Consider the following 12,002-nt stretch of genomic DNA (forward strand, 5'->3'; position numbering starts at 1 on the left):
CTAAACGCAGAGAGCTTCAGACAGAAGTGACAGGCAGCACCCAAAGGGCTGGAAGACACATCTGCCACATGCAAGGAGCCAGAAACACCACGCACCTTTGTCTGGGAGCAGAGCACTTCTGACTCCTGCAGGACCAAGACGAGGAGTTCACACCTGCTGAGGCAGCTGCACTCTTGTGAAGCACTTTTACCACTAACTCACATAGAGCTGCAGATGGCAGACAGCACACACAGGGCAGAACTAATTTCTCCTTCCAAAGAGCGTGTGCACGTTCCAAAAGCCCAAAGAAGTGCCTCTGCTACAGTGATATGCAACTGTAGTACACATCAAGCTTTTACCCAGATGAGGAGTCAGCCTATTCACTTCACATTACATTACCGTGCATCCCTTTGTTCTCGTAAAATGGAACAATAAAGCCTAAGCCATTAAGAATGGGGGGGGAAAAAAAAGCCTTACGTGTTTTCCCCCACCCCCTCTGCTTTTAGAGGAGATGGTTTTACTGAAGGAAAAGAACCATCTTACTGTGTCCAGGCCAACAGTTTTCCTCCTAGGATTAGAGAGAAACTGGAGCAGGTCACGCTGAGCTGGCACTGCTGCGGCCGGACTTTGATACTGTCACCAGCTGGCGAGTTGAAGGCTAACTCAGGTATTGCTGCACAATGGCAGCCTGCAGCACTGCAGCAAAGTAACCACGAAAACCAGGATCGCTCCCCACCCCCCCAATAATTTCCCTACAGAAAAGAGAGCAGCTGACTAGAACTACAGATTTGGCATTCTTTAGCAGGCAGTAAGATTTGCTGTGAGTATCTAAAAATACACTTGATGGCTGGCAGCCCAAGGAACCAATCAATGGAAGTTCACGAGGTGTGCTTTGCAGCCCAGATGTTCTCAAACTGCTCTCTGTGGCAAACTGATGGAGAAGACCAGTGGCAGTATGCTGACTTCTATTCCTTCTGCCATTGCAGTGTGCGCTCAAGAGATGAGAAGCATGCTTGCAATTGAAGATAATCCCCCTTCAATACTTCCTTTTGTTACAGTTAGCATAAAAACATCACGACTCATCGGTGGGATGAAGTTGTTCCGGAGACGACTCGATATCAAGCACAAATCAACCTGCACAGCTGCAGCAAAGTGACCTTAACAACAGCTCCAAATGCACAACCACAGCACCAGGACTCCAGAGAGCAACAAAAAGTTCAGATAGCAAACGACTTCCCTAACCTGGCTTATGCATTTTTTCAGTAGGTAGCATTAAAAGTTGTGTAGAACTGGGGGGAGAGCAGAGGTCTTACTTGCTTATATAAAGAAAACACCCTGCAGGATTTTCTAGGCAAATGGACTGCAAAGGCAAACTGTTAGTAGATCTTAATTTATTATGTATTCATGTCTGAAAGCTTTCTTCCAACACTTCAGTTATAAATGATGATAAGAATGCAAAACTATACCTTGGGGAAAATACAAGAACTGGTTTGAACGTGCATTTCTCCGTGCACTAAAATAAACATGGAACTCTATAACTGAGCTTGGATACAACGCTGTCATGTCCCTTACACAGGGGGCACACGCACTAGTTACGGACATAAGTGCATCTTCATCCCTCCTCTCGTTTAGGCATTAAATTAACAAGCAGCAACGCGACTGCCATTGGCAGGTGAGAAGGAAAGCAGGTGGTGCAGCACTCAGGTCCAGCAGCTGCTGCACACCACCCTCACTGGTTCAACCACAGAGACCACGAGAGCTCCAGCCCAAACCCTTTAGGGGTGAGAGAATGGCTGCTGCAGAAGTAACACCTCCTGTTCTATTCTCCTGGCCCACAGTGTGAGAGGAGGATGTTGGTGCTGCGGCAGCAGAGATTGAGCCTTCCCACCAACATCATAACATTTTGCTGCCATGAGACAGACGGCAGCAGAGGGGCACTCTGTCAGATTGGCCTCTGCCATGGAAGTGCAGATGGAGCAAAGGTGTGGGACTGAATTCCTCCATGAGCCAAAAATGGCACCCACTGCCATTCAGCAACACCAGGGAGCATTTAAGGAAACCAAACAGTGGATGTGAGCACAGTGAGGTGGGGAGTGGTGCATTTCAGGAGTGGCAACGGTGGGTCACCTCAATAGGTGCGTGTGCTTACAAGCACTGTGTGCAGGCTCTGGGTCAGTGCTGTCAAAAATGCACAGCTCGTGGTGGTGACTGTCAGGAAAAATGTTTTGTAGCTGAGAATTTGCTCTATCAAGCAGTGCTATTGTGCTCTTTGTAGCTGTTGTAGTTTCCATGGAAATAAATAGTAGGTTGCTCTGAAGGTAATGCCTCCATATATCACTTGGTTTGATCTCAACAAGGAAGTCCTTTCCTTCTCCTTTTCTTGCAAAGATGTGCACTTATCACATGAGCACAAATCCATAAGCAGCCCCAGAGAAGCCTCAGAGGCCCTTTTGGCATTTCTCAGAAAGCAGTGCATTTTGCCAGCTCAGGAGAACCACTGATCTGCCATCGTCTCTACAAGTTACAAAGCGCAAAGAACTAAAGCCAAGTTCAGATTCCCAGTGTTTTCCTTCGCTCTGCTACTTCAGTCCGCTCCATTTCTTTCCCCTAGGAAGGGCAACACTTGCCCTTGGCTCCAGTCACAGGGCTGAACACACACTACATTCTGTCCTCACCTTCAATTCTGAACAATCCAGACCAACTCTGCTCTTACCAACACTGCTGTGCTTCAGGATTTCCCCTTAACACCAACCACTCAAACTCCTGGTCCATTCCATAACGTTTTCAAACAACCATTTTTAATGCAAGCAATAGCATTTTACCTCAGTTTTTGCAAGGAACACGAAGCTGTTTCAACAAAGAGGTTTGGGATTTCACAGTACAGGCCACGAGCTTCACCAGACCTGTGTTTCAGACAAGACTTTGCAAGTGGATTCCTTTGGAGACGTGCTGCCAAACCTGTTCAACTCTGCTACTGCTGTTGCTGAGCATGGGGTGCAGGTGAGAATTCAGGAAGGCTGCCCTGGTTTACCATCAGTGCTGCTGGCTGAAGGGTTATCGAGTGTGGACGCTGCCTCCTTTGTCCCCATTTTTCACATAAGTTCTGGCAGCTACACACAGAAAGACAGATTCCTTTATGTATGATAAATGCTACAATCACTGCCATCTCCTTAGGGAAGGCAAGAAGTGCTGAGCACAGCTCAAACAGAGAAATAGTTCAGACTGAAAATACAACTCCTCTACCGCAAGGCAGACTGCTCTTTTGCAGGCTGAACAGTGAGATAAAGACACGCAGCTGGTTAACTGAATACACTGGACCTCGTACCAGAAAAATCACACCGCTTAGAATCGGCTCGATCACTTCTGTTATCTTTTTAGGCAATAATTTTGTCACTTCGTTGCTTTTTCTTTAGGCTCCAGCGTGGGGGAGATGGGTAGAGAGATGCTCAACTTTTCAGCAGGATGAAATTCAGACAAAAGGGTCTGTCCAGCACCACGTGTTTCCCAGCCCTTCTGGGAAAGGCCACTGAAGCATATGGGGATGTTGTTGAGCAGATAAGCACACCCAGCCAGGAACCCACAGATGAACTGACATTCTCACTTTAGATCACAACATGACACACATGCAGAAACTACCAGCTATCGCCATTGCAGTAAACTTCCCAGTTTGCTTTTAAATCCTCAAAGAATTAAAAAAACCCTTAAATTATTTGTAATAACAGGTAAGGAAAACAAGGTGACGTGTAACAGAAGGACAATTTGCCCCCCCAAAATCCCATTCGCATGCCTTAATCAGAAGCTTGCTCTCCTCCACTATTTGTTTTCCTCCCTTTCCCCCCTCAAGCAGCTTGGTAAGCTTCTAAGCAGTTTTAATCTTCAGGGTGGGCGGTGGTTGTTAGTTTAATACAGTATGTTTAAACAGGCTCTATGGTCCTAAGCACTGCTGCAAGCAAACATGTACAAAATTAAATGTGATAAACCAAGCAATGCTTTCAGAACTGCTAGTACCATTCAGGGAGGAGAAAGTGTGACAAACATAGTAAAACAGTCCATATTTTGCTTTGTGTAAGCTTTTACTCAACTCTGATCTATTCAGTTGTTCCATCAGCTAGGTATCACATGATATTAAATATGCTTTTTATTTATTTCAAATGTAGGCTCTGAATGCAAACACTGCCAGCGTCTGCTTAACAAAGACCAATTATTCAATGCATATCCAAGTTCCTATGAAACATTATATTATCAATAATGTATTATAGACATCTTCTGACCCAGACAGAGCTGACTACAGCATACAATTAAAGGTTTCTGATGCATTGCATTATTCTCCCCCAAGTGCTGCTCCTGCAGCACGCTTTACGGACCCGGTGAAGCAGCCTATGTCAGCTTGCTAAGCACTCTGTCAAGCCATTTAAACAAAGCCAGTGTCCTCCTTGGGAAGGAAAATACCACCCCACTACTTGTTTTTCCTCCAGAACCAAGTTCTCCATTACATAATTCAAGATTCTGAACTCTGGATTTCCCTTTTCTTACCTTCATTCTATGATAAAGCAATCTGTATTGCGTTACAATAGCATCGTAATCGAGATAAGGATTTCATTATACCTGGAGGGAAAGCTCCTGGAGCACACAGCTGACACATAACAAGCAAACACACTGCAAGGTGATTTTTAAAGCCTGTAAAACTTAGAGGCACTGGAGCACAAAGTCCTTCCACTCTCAACCAAACGGGTGCTACAAGCCTATACTTCGCAGTCCATTTGTCCTACACACCTTAATCCTCACTGCAAGGTGCAATTCAGAACAAAGCACACTTCAGACCTTCGTTCTGGGAAACCTCTTCATAAAGGCCATCTATCAAACAGCTGCTCAGCAATCCTTCTCAGATGACGATGTGGATCATTTCTCAGCAGATGAGTAAAGATGATCCAGGAAATATCAAGCAGGCACCAGCTGATGCTGCTCACCTCCTCACTGAGAACAGTCCCCATTCCCAAGCCTGCAAAGCAGCTGAATAACCCCTTAGCTTTGTTTGCCCCTTCACTGCATCTCGCTCTCTCATATTCAGACCGGCAGGCTACCAGCAACTTTGAATGCAATCATTCTAAGACAGCTTGAAGCTCTTCCAAGACAACACACACACACATAAGCTCACAGCAGACAGCGCGGTCCTATTCAGGTGCAGCACACAGCCTCCAAAGGATGGAGGAGGAACATTCTTTCCACAGCTCCCAAACTTCAGAAGAGTACCAGCAAGTTGCTGAAGAATGTCTAACCACAAGACGCAATGGAAATCACGCACGCACAAGAATTAAAACTGGAAAGTAGAGAGCTCAACGTTCAAGGGACTGCAAGAGTCCTTGAGCTCCTACTCCTCTTGCTTCAGGCAGCCCTCAGCCCAGCACTCCAGGCCTCCCCAGAACTTCTAATGCCTTCGTTCACACATCAAAATCCCCCTGCTTTCTGGCAGTACCTGAACCCGGGCACCAGGCTAAAAGCAGCATAAATTCCCCTTCGAAACCAGCAGCAGGGAGCCAAGTTTATTGGAAGCATCCACAAACGTGAGCACGTCACCATTACATCCATCATGGATTTAACCTGAATACTTAAGTAATACACTGGAGAAGGCTTCGCTTTACAGCCTGATGCATTTAAACAGCCCAAGCATTGTAAGAAACTACCCGGCCTCTGAAGTTCTGTTCTGGGCATCAGAAGCAAATCACTGTGTTATGTCCTTTCCTTTATTTCTTCCCCCTTTTGAAGAAGGGCACAGAGCAGAGATCCTCAGCATCTCACAGGACGGGGCAGAAGCTTTTTCAATAAGCAACCTCCAGCTTTTAAAAGTGACACGTGCAGGGAGAAAAAAACAGCCAGAATCACCAATGCAATGTTAAAAGCTTGCCTGAGCTTCTGTTCAAGACAGAGCAAAAGCCTTAAAGAACCCAAGAATGCTGTGAACTTGAACTCTAGCAACAATCCCCCACCGAAACCCAAACTATTCTTAGCAGCCTGTGAGCAGTTTCACATCACAGCGGGGTCACTGCAGTGCCGTCCTACATAATAAATACGCATGGAGCTACCAGAGATGAGGATCCCTGATCTAAACAGCAAGCGAGGTTGCTTCAGGTGAATTACAGCCTCTGACTCTCCCACCTACTTTCTGCTTTTATAATCACCTCTTCCAGTTAGCAAACAAACAGGATTTCCCATGCGGTGGCACGGGGGAAAAAAAACCCACTACAGGCCAAAGACACGTACAGCACCAAAGTTAACTGTGGTGTTCATAAAATAAATGGCTTTCAGTAATTACTTATGGTATGAACATAGCCTAGCTGATTTCTCAGCAGTATTCCTTTAGATGATAAGAAAGTTTGGTTGTTAGGGCTTTAGTGTCCGTAACTGGGACTCAGTGGTAAGAGAAAGGTACATAGGCACACGCTGGCAAAGGTAAGACAGCTTCTCCTTAGCAGCATCAACCCTTAATATAGGCCTCAAACAGGAGGGGGCTGAACGCACCCAAATCAACATAGATCCTTACCATCATTTAAAAAGAAAAGCAACTACTGAAGAATTTAGTGATGTGCTTTGAAAGGCTGCTACAAGCCTGTGCTGTGCTGGAGAAGTGTCAGCAGAACTCTTAGTAGCACACATACAGTATTACCTGCATAACAAAGGGGGGTTTCTGTGGGGTTTTCCCAAACATATCTATCACCCTTCACACTGCCCTCGTGAACATTTATTCACGTTCTGTTAGCAGCTCTATCTCCCTACGAAGTGAATGAAGATGGGGCCAAGTTTGCCTGCGTCGTGAGTTCACAGTGAGCAGCAACCAGATGGACAGCACATCACCATATGCTCCCCTGTGCCAAAAGGTCAAGAAGGAAATAAATAAGAGGCAGGAAAAAAGAGTGTGTGGAAACAAATACCTCTGTAGCACAGCCGTTAATTCATGCACGCACTCTCTCCTCCCAGAAGCACGTTCTGTTATTTGTACCTTGGGATGAGAACTGCAGAAGTGGGGCAGCTGGGGAACAGCAGCAGCTCCAGCACAGCCCTTGCTATGCAGGTACGATGCCTGCACTGTATGCAGCAGTGCTGTGTTCCTATTGAGAGCCCTCATACAAGCACGGGGAAAAGAACCTGCCTCACATGGCCCTAAGTGATAGGGAAGGGAACAAAGCCAGCACTATGTAGGGTCAACCCCACAGAAGCAGAGGCTTCTCCCAAAGCACTGCCAAGAGGTTCAGCTGTGCCCGCTCCGCAGCCTCCTCCACATTCCTTTTTGCCCAGAGACAACGTGTCAAAAGCTTTTAAGCAAACCTTGGATGCTACTTAAGTGCTGCGTTGCTCTTTCAGTCTCAGGAAAGCAGCCAGCCACATCGTGTCTCCGAGGAGTACCTGCCCTTTGAACTAGTCCCAAAAATAACAGCCTCCAAAGCTAAGAACGTCTATTGAATTACGTTACTGCTCCCTGCTCAGGAATGGCTTCCTAAAAATCAAAGAACAGAGAAAAAAGAGCACTCATGTTGCTTCAAATGTTGGTTTCAAAGCTAATTTTACCATTCCTGCTAAAAAGTGACACTTTAGCCACGGGCTGTAAGACCCAGGCAGCCCTCACACACCTGAAGCTACGGGCTGTGCACTGCTGGGACACCGCACACCTTCCATCCGGGCTGTTTGGTAACACTCATTAACACACACGGGAGCCCTACGGTTCACAATCAGCCTGTTAGAAATTCACCCCATCACCTCCATAGTGATGCATTTTCTATGAGAAACATGCCAGGGGTGTACAGAAGTACTAGAACAAGTCACACTGGCTTTAATAAAACGTGAGTTTTGCTATTTTTCTATATAAATCCTCATCATCTTAGTGGCAAAAGAGGGAAGGTGCACTCCACTAACAGCCACGTAACACTGTTAAGTCACTGTAAGCACGAGAGCTGCAGCTTTTTGACAAGCTCTGACTCTCCCCTGGTTTGCAGGCAGCCTTTGAAGTTCCCTGAGCAGCACAGACGCTGTCTCATGGCAATCCATTCGAGCAAAACCGAACTGTTTTCCTATGGCTGCTTGCTTTTCTTAAGTATTTGGCAGCCCCTCAAAATACCCACTGGACACAGACCCCATGTGCACCCCAGCCCATGCTTTGGGCACAGCGGGAGCAAATGGGGCCATGAAACACTGCAGGGCTGCTGAAGCAATCACACAAAGCAGCAGAGGGATGGGGAAAGAGGTCGGACATCAGCCCTCATTTCCCTGGACAGAGCACCAACCTCACCCACAAAACACCACCGCCTGACCCAAGGAGGCAACTGCATGAATTACAGTCACTGCTGAGGACTCGGATCCCACTTGTTAAGGTGAACCACATCTGTAGAATATCCTCTTAAAAACACAAACAATACAAAGAGGTTCCATGTCAGAAACTAATTTGCAAGGCAGTTATTTTGGTTTGGAGTTCAACTCTGGAAAATTAGGAAGCATCATATTTAGAACGGCATATGACTTAAAAAGATGATTAATGCAAATGGAGGTTAACAGTTACGTTTGCATACTAATTTTCCTGCAAATCATTGGCTCATTCAGTGCACAGGATGGCTCACACAGGCAGAGCTGAGCTTCTGCAACCCTCAGCCAGACGTTTGCTGACTTACAGGTCTTAGGTTTAGCAATCCAAGTATCCGGATGTTTTAAAGTGTAGCTTTAATCCATGCTTAAAATACAGTTTTGAGTAAAAAGAAAACTAAGCAGATGCATGTTATACTGCTTTGTTAAGTATCAAACTCCCTTCTTGCCTGCCTTTCATCACTCACACAACACCAGTGACTTGGACGGGATCACCCACATGTAATCAATAGCAGCCATATAACAAAACATGGAATTAAGCCCTAACACACAGCACCTGCCTTGCCAAATGCCAACTGCAGTCAATAGGTAGACTGCAACAGGATGGGCTAAGGGAAACCTCCCACTGTCCCACTCAGCCTTAGGCCCCATTGAAGACTCTGTTGAGGGACAAAAAGGCTGTAAGCTCACCGCTGGGAGCCACCAGAGCCAAACAAAGTCAGAGGACAAGTTACTCCACGTGGTTGCTCCACTTGAAGTTGAAAGTTCACCAAGTATGATGTCCACCCCACGACACAACAACAAAACCCACACTCTGTTTTCCAACCCTACAGAGCACAGACTCACTCCTTGTGTTATTACACCTACCAGGACCATTGCCACAAAGTCTAACAGTGTGTAAAATCCACATAGGACCTGCAGGGAGAGGAGATGGGAGGGAGGCCATGACTTCGTTCTCTACGTACCAGCCAGCAACAAGGCTCTGCAAATAGCACTGCGTTGACACTTTGACAATACAAGGCAAGAAGGACTTCAGCTCACTCTCCTACAGCAACAGTGGCTCTGCAGTGTTCATAAGGATGAAGCACTGTCTGTTAAGGAACACCACTGTCCAGCAGATGAGTTGAGTACTATGCGGACAGAACACATCATTTGTTGCATGCATAGAGAGTGCGTGCAGACTGATGTTGCACTAGGTAACACGATTTAGTTCAATGCTGTTCTATTGACAGGTAATGCAATAATCTAAATGAATACTGATAATAAATTATGGGTAAACTTCAGTCTTACCAGGGTCTCACAGGGCAATCCATTTTCTCCCAGTCTGGAGGAAATCACATTAATTACAGTGAAAGCACATTCCTGACCATGCTTGAAATCTCACTTCCAGCACAGAGCGATAGAAGCAGCAACCTGTGATGCAATACTGCTGCAGAGTCAGCAGCTGCAGCGTGCAGCCTGCCGGAGATGGAGCTGTCAGCAGGCTGCTGGCCAGCCTGGCTGTGGAGCCCCTGCTGGACCCAACCTGGGGCAGCACACAGCAGCACCTGGAGCAAGCAGAGACAAGGCAAAAAGCTGCTCGTGTCTGCCACAGAGCACCTTCAGAACTCACACCCAACTGACCTTTGGGAACGCAGTGATGGGGACAACAGTTACACTGTGTTTGCTCTGCATTCGCAGTCAGCCATGGTCTGGAAGCACTTCAGCTGAGCAGCAGCTTTTGTTGGCACTTGCACTGCAAGCTTACATAGCTCATGTCTTGATCTTCCTACTGACCTTCTCCTGAAACAGCTGGAGTCAAGGTCTTCCTCTCACCCACTGTGCCCAGTCTGCACTCAGAACTCACAATACACACTCTCCTGGGAGACATTCTCATTGTCTGCTCTTGCGCAGAGTGTGCTCACAGCAGGCTGACAGCACCCAACTTCTCCCCCAACTTAATCCTCTTCTCAGCCTTCCAAGAAAGAAGAAATCTTATGTGCAACAGGGGAAAGCAACTTCACACCTGGACGGGCAGCACCAGGACAGGGCTGCAGGAACTCCGCTTTGCTCCAAAGCGCACAGGAACGAGCGTGCACACACACTGCTTCAGGAACACGGGCTCCCCACTTGCAGTGCCTCTTTGCTGACAGTGAGCATTCTCTGAGCAGCGCTCGGGAAGCACAGCACGTTGGGAGCAGCACACATATGCTTCTCATCCAGCACCCTCTGCAAGTGAGAGGCACTCCTTGCCTTCTCTACTCACAGCACAGACCTCATTCACAGGATCAAGCCACAGTTGTTTCCCCAGTGAGGTAACAGCTGCAGAGCGTTTACCACAAAGCCCTGCTGCACAGCTCTGATTTACCACACACAACCCAACACCTGTGGTACTCCTGACCACCACCAGACCTCCTACAAGCATCCTGTGTAGACCTGCCCATGGGACCCACCAGAGAACCACCGGGTATCAGCACCCCCACACAAGCCCTGCTGAGGTAATAACGCTTTATAACACACGAAGGATGTGCAGGTCACTCACCTCGGTTTGGGCCGACCCCAGCCTGCAGGCACCACACCACCAGGCAGCAGCCGCTGACCGGAGCCCACAGCACAGCAGGTGCCCACGCCGGGACCTGTGGGGCAGCCCTGCAGTCCTCCGCTGATTACCTGTCCATGCAGGCAGCTGTGCGCACACTGCCTCTGCCGCTCCTTCTGTATGCAATCACTCACAGCTGCTACAGCGGTTCCAGGTGCGTGCCTCACTTCACACGCAACTTGTAGGTCAGCCTGCCGCCAAGCACCGACCGAGAAACCCCACGGGGGACACCAAACGAGCCCGTCCCCTGAACTCAGCGCACCAACAAACTCAAAGCCCACACGCGTCCACTTACTGTCCTCCACACGCAGCGCTTCTGTGCCACGCTTCCCTGCGACAGCGGGGATCCCCACAACTCACCGCCCGCTGCTCTCCGCGCACAGCAGAAGCGGCCTACGGAGCTCGTTACGTTACGGCAGCGAACAGCCTCACGGCACGGAGCGGAGCGCGCCCTGCCCCGCACGACGGCGCCGCTGCGCGAACCGCGGAGCGGCTTCAGCCGTCCCGGGCCCCGCGCGGCCCGAGCGGCACAACGGAGCGCAGCGGCCCGGCGGTCCCCCCCCGCCCACCCCGGGACGGCCCCGGTCCCGCCGCGGGAAGTTGGCGGGGGACGGCGCCGCCTCCAAACTTTCTCCGCCGTGGAGGTGCTCCCGGCTCGCCGTCCGTCCGCTCGGCCCCTCCGCACGGAGCCGGCCGGCCCGCCCGCCCCGCGGGACCCACCGCGGCGGCCCCGGGGTGCCCGGCGCCGCGCACGGCCGCGTCGGAGCACGGCACGTACCTGCCGCCCGCCGTACCGCATCGCGTAGCTCCGCTCCGGCGGGGGCCCGGCGCGCGCCTCGCGCGTGACCGGCACAGCGAGGGGAGAGCGGAGGGGAACGCCGCGCGCGCGCTCGCGCTCAGCCGCCCTTCCTCCCGGGTCGCCTTGGAAACGGCGCGCGGCGCGAAGAGGGGGAGGAGGAAGAGGCGGTTTAAAGGGGGCGCGCGCGCGTGCTCGCCCCGCGTCACGTGGGCGCCGCCGAGCCAATGGGCGACGGCGGACGGCGGGCGCCGTAGTACTACGGCCCGGGGAAGGTGAGGCGCGAGAGCGCGGGGCGGGGCG

The 12,002-nt window shown here is 49.6% G+C and overlaps 1 protein-coding gene across 1 annotated transcript in view; it reads right to left on the reverse strand.

Moving 5' to 3' along the window:
• The window catches only part of TMEM266 (transmembrane protein 266), an 82,764-nt gene extending 70,928 nt beyond the window's left edge, over nt 1-11,836 (reverse strand). Inside the window, exon 1 of the mRNA XM_046899224.1 lies at nt 11,682-11,836. The gene's annotated coding sequence lies outside the window, so the exon portion shown is untranslated. The remainder of the gene's footprint in view (nt 1-11,681) is intronic.
• Nucleotides 11,837-12,002: the final 166 nt, after the last annotated feature.

The sequence above is a fragment of the Gallus gallus genome, chromosome 10 (genome assembly GCF_016699485.2).
Source record: "Gallus gallus isolate bGalGal1 chromosome 10, bGalGal1.mat.broiler.GRCg7b, whole genome shotgun sequence".
NCBI lineage: Eukaryota > Metazoa > Chordata > Aves > Galliformes > Phasianidae > Gallus > Gallus gallus.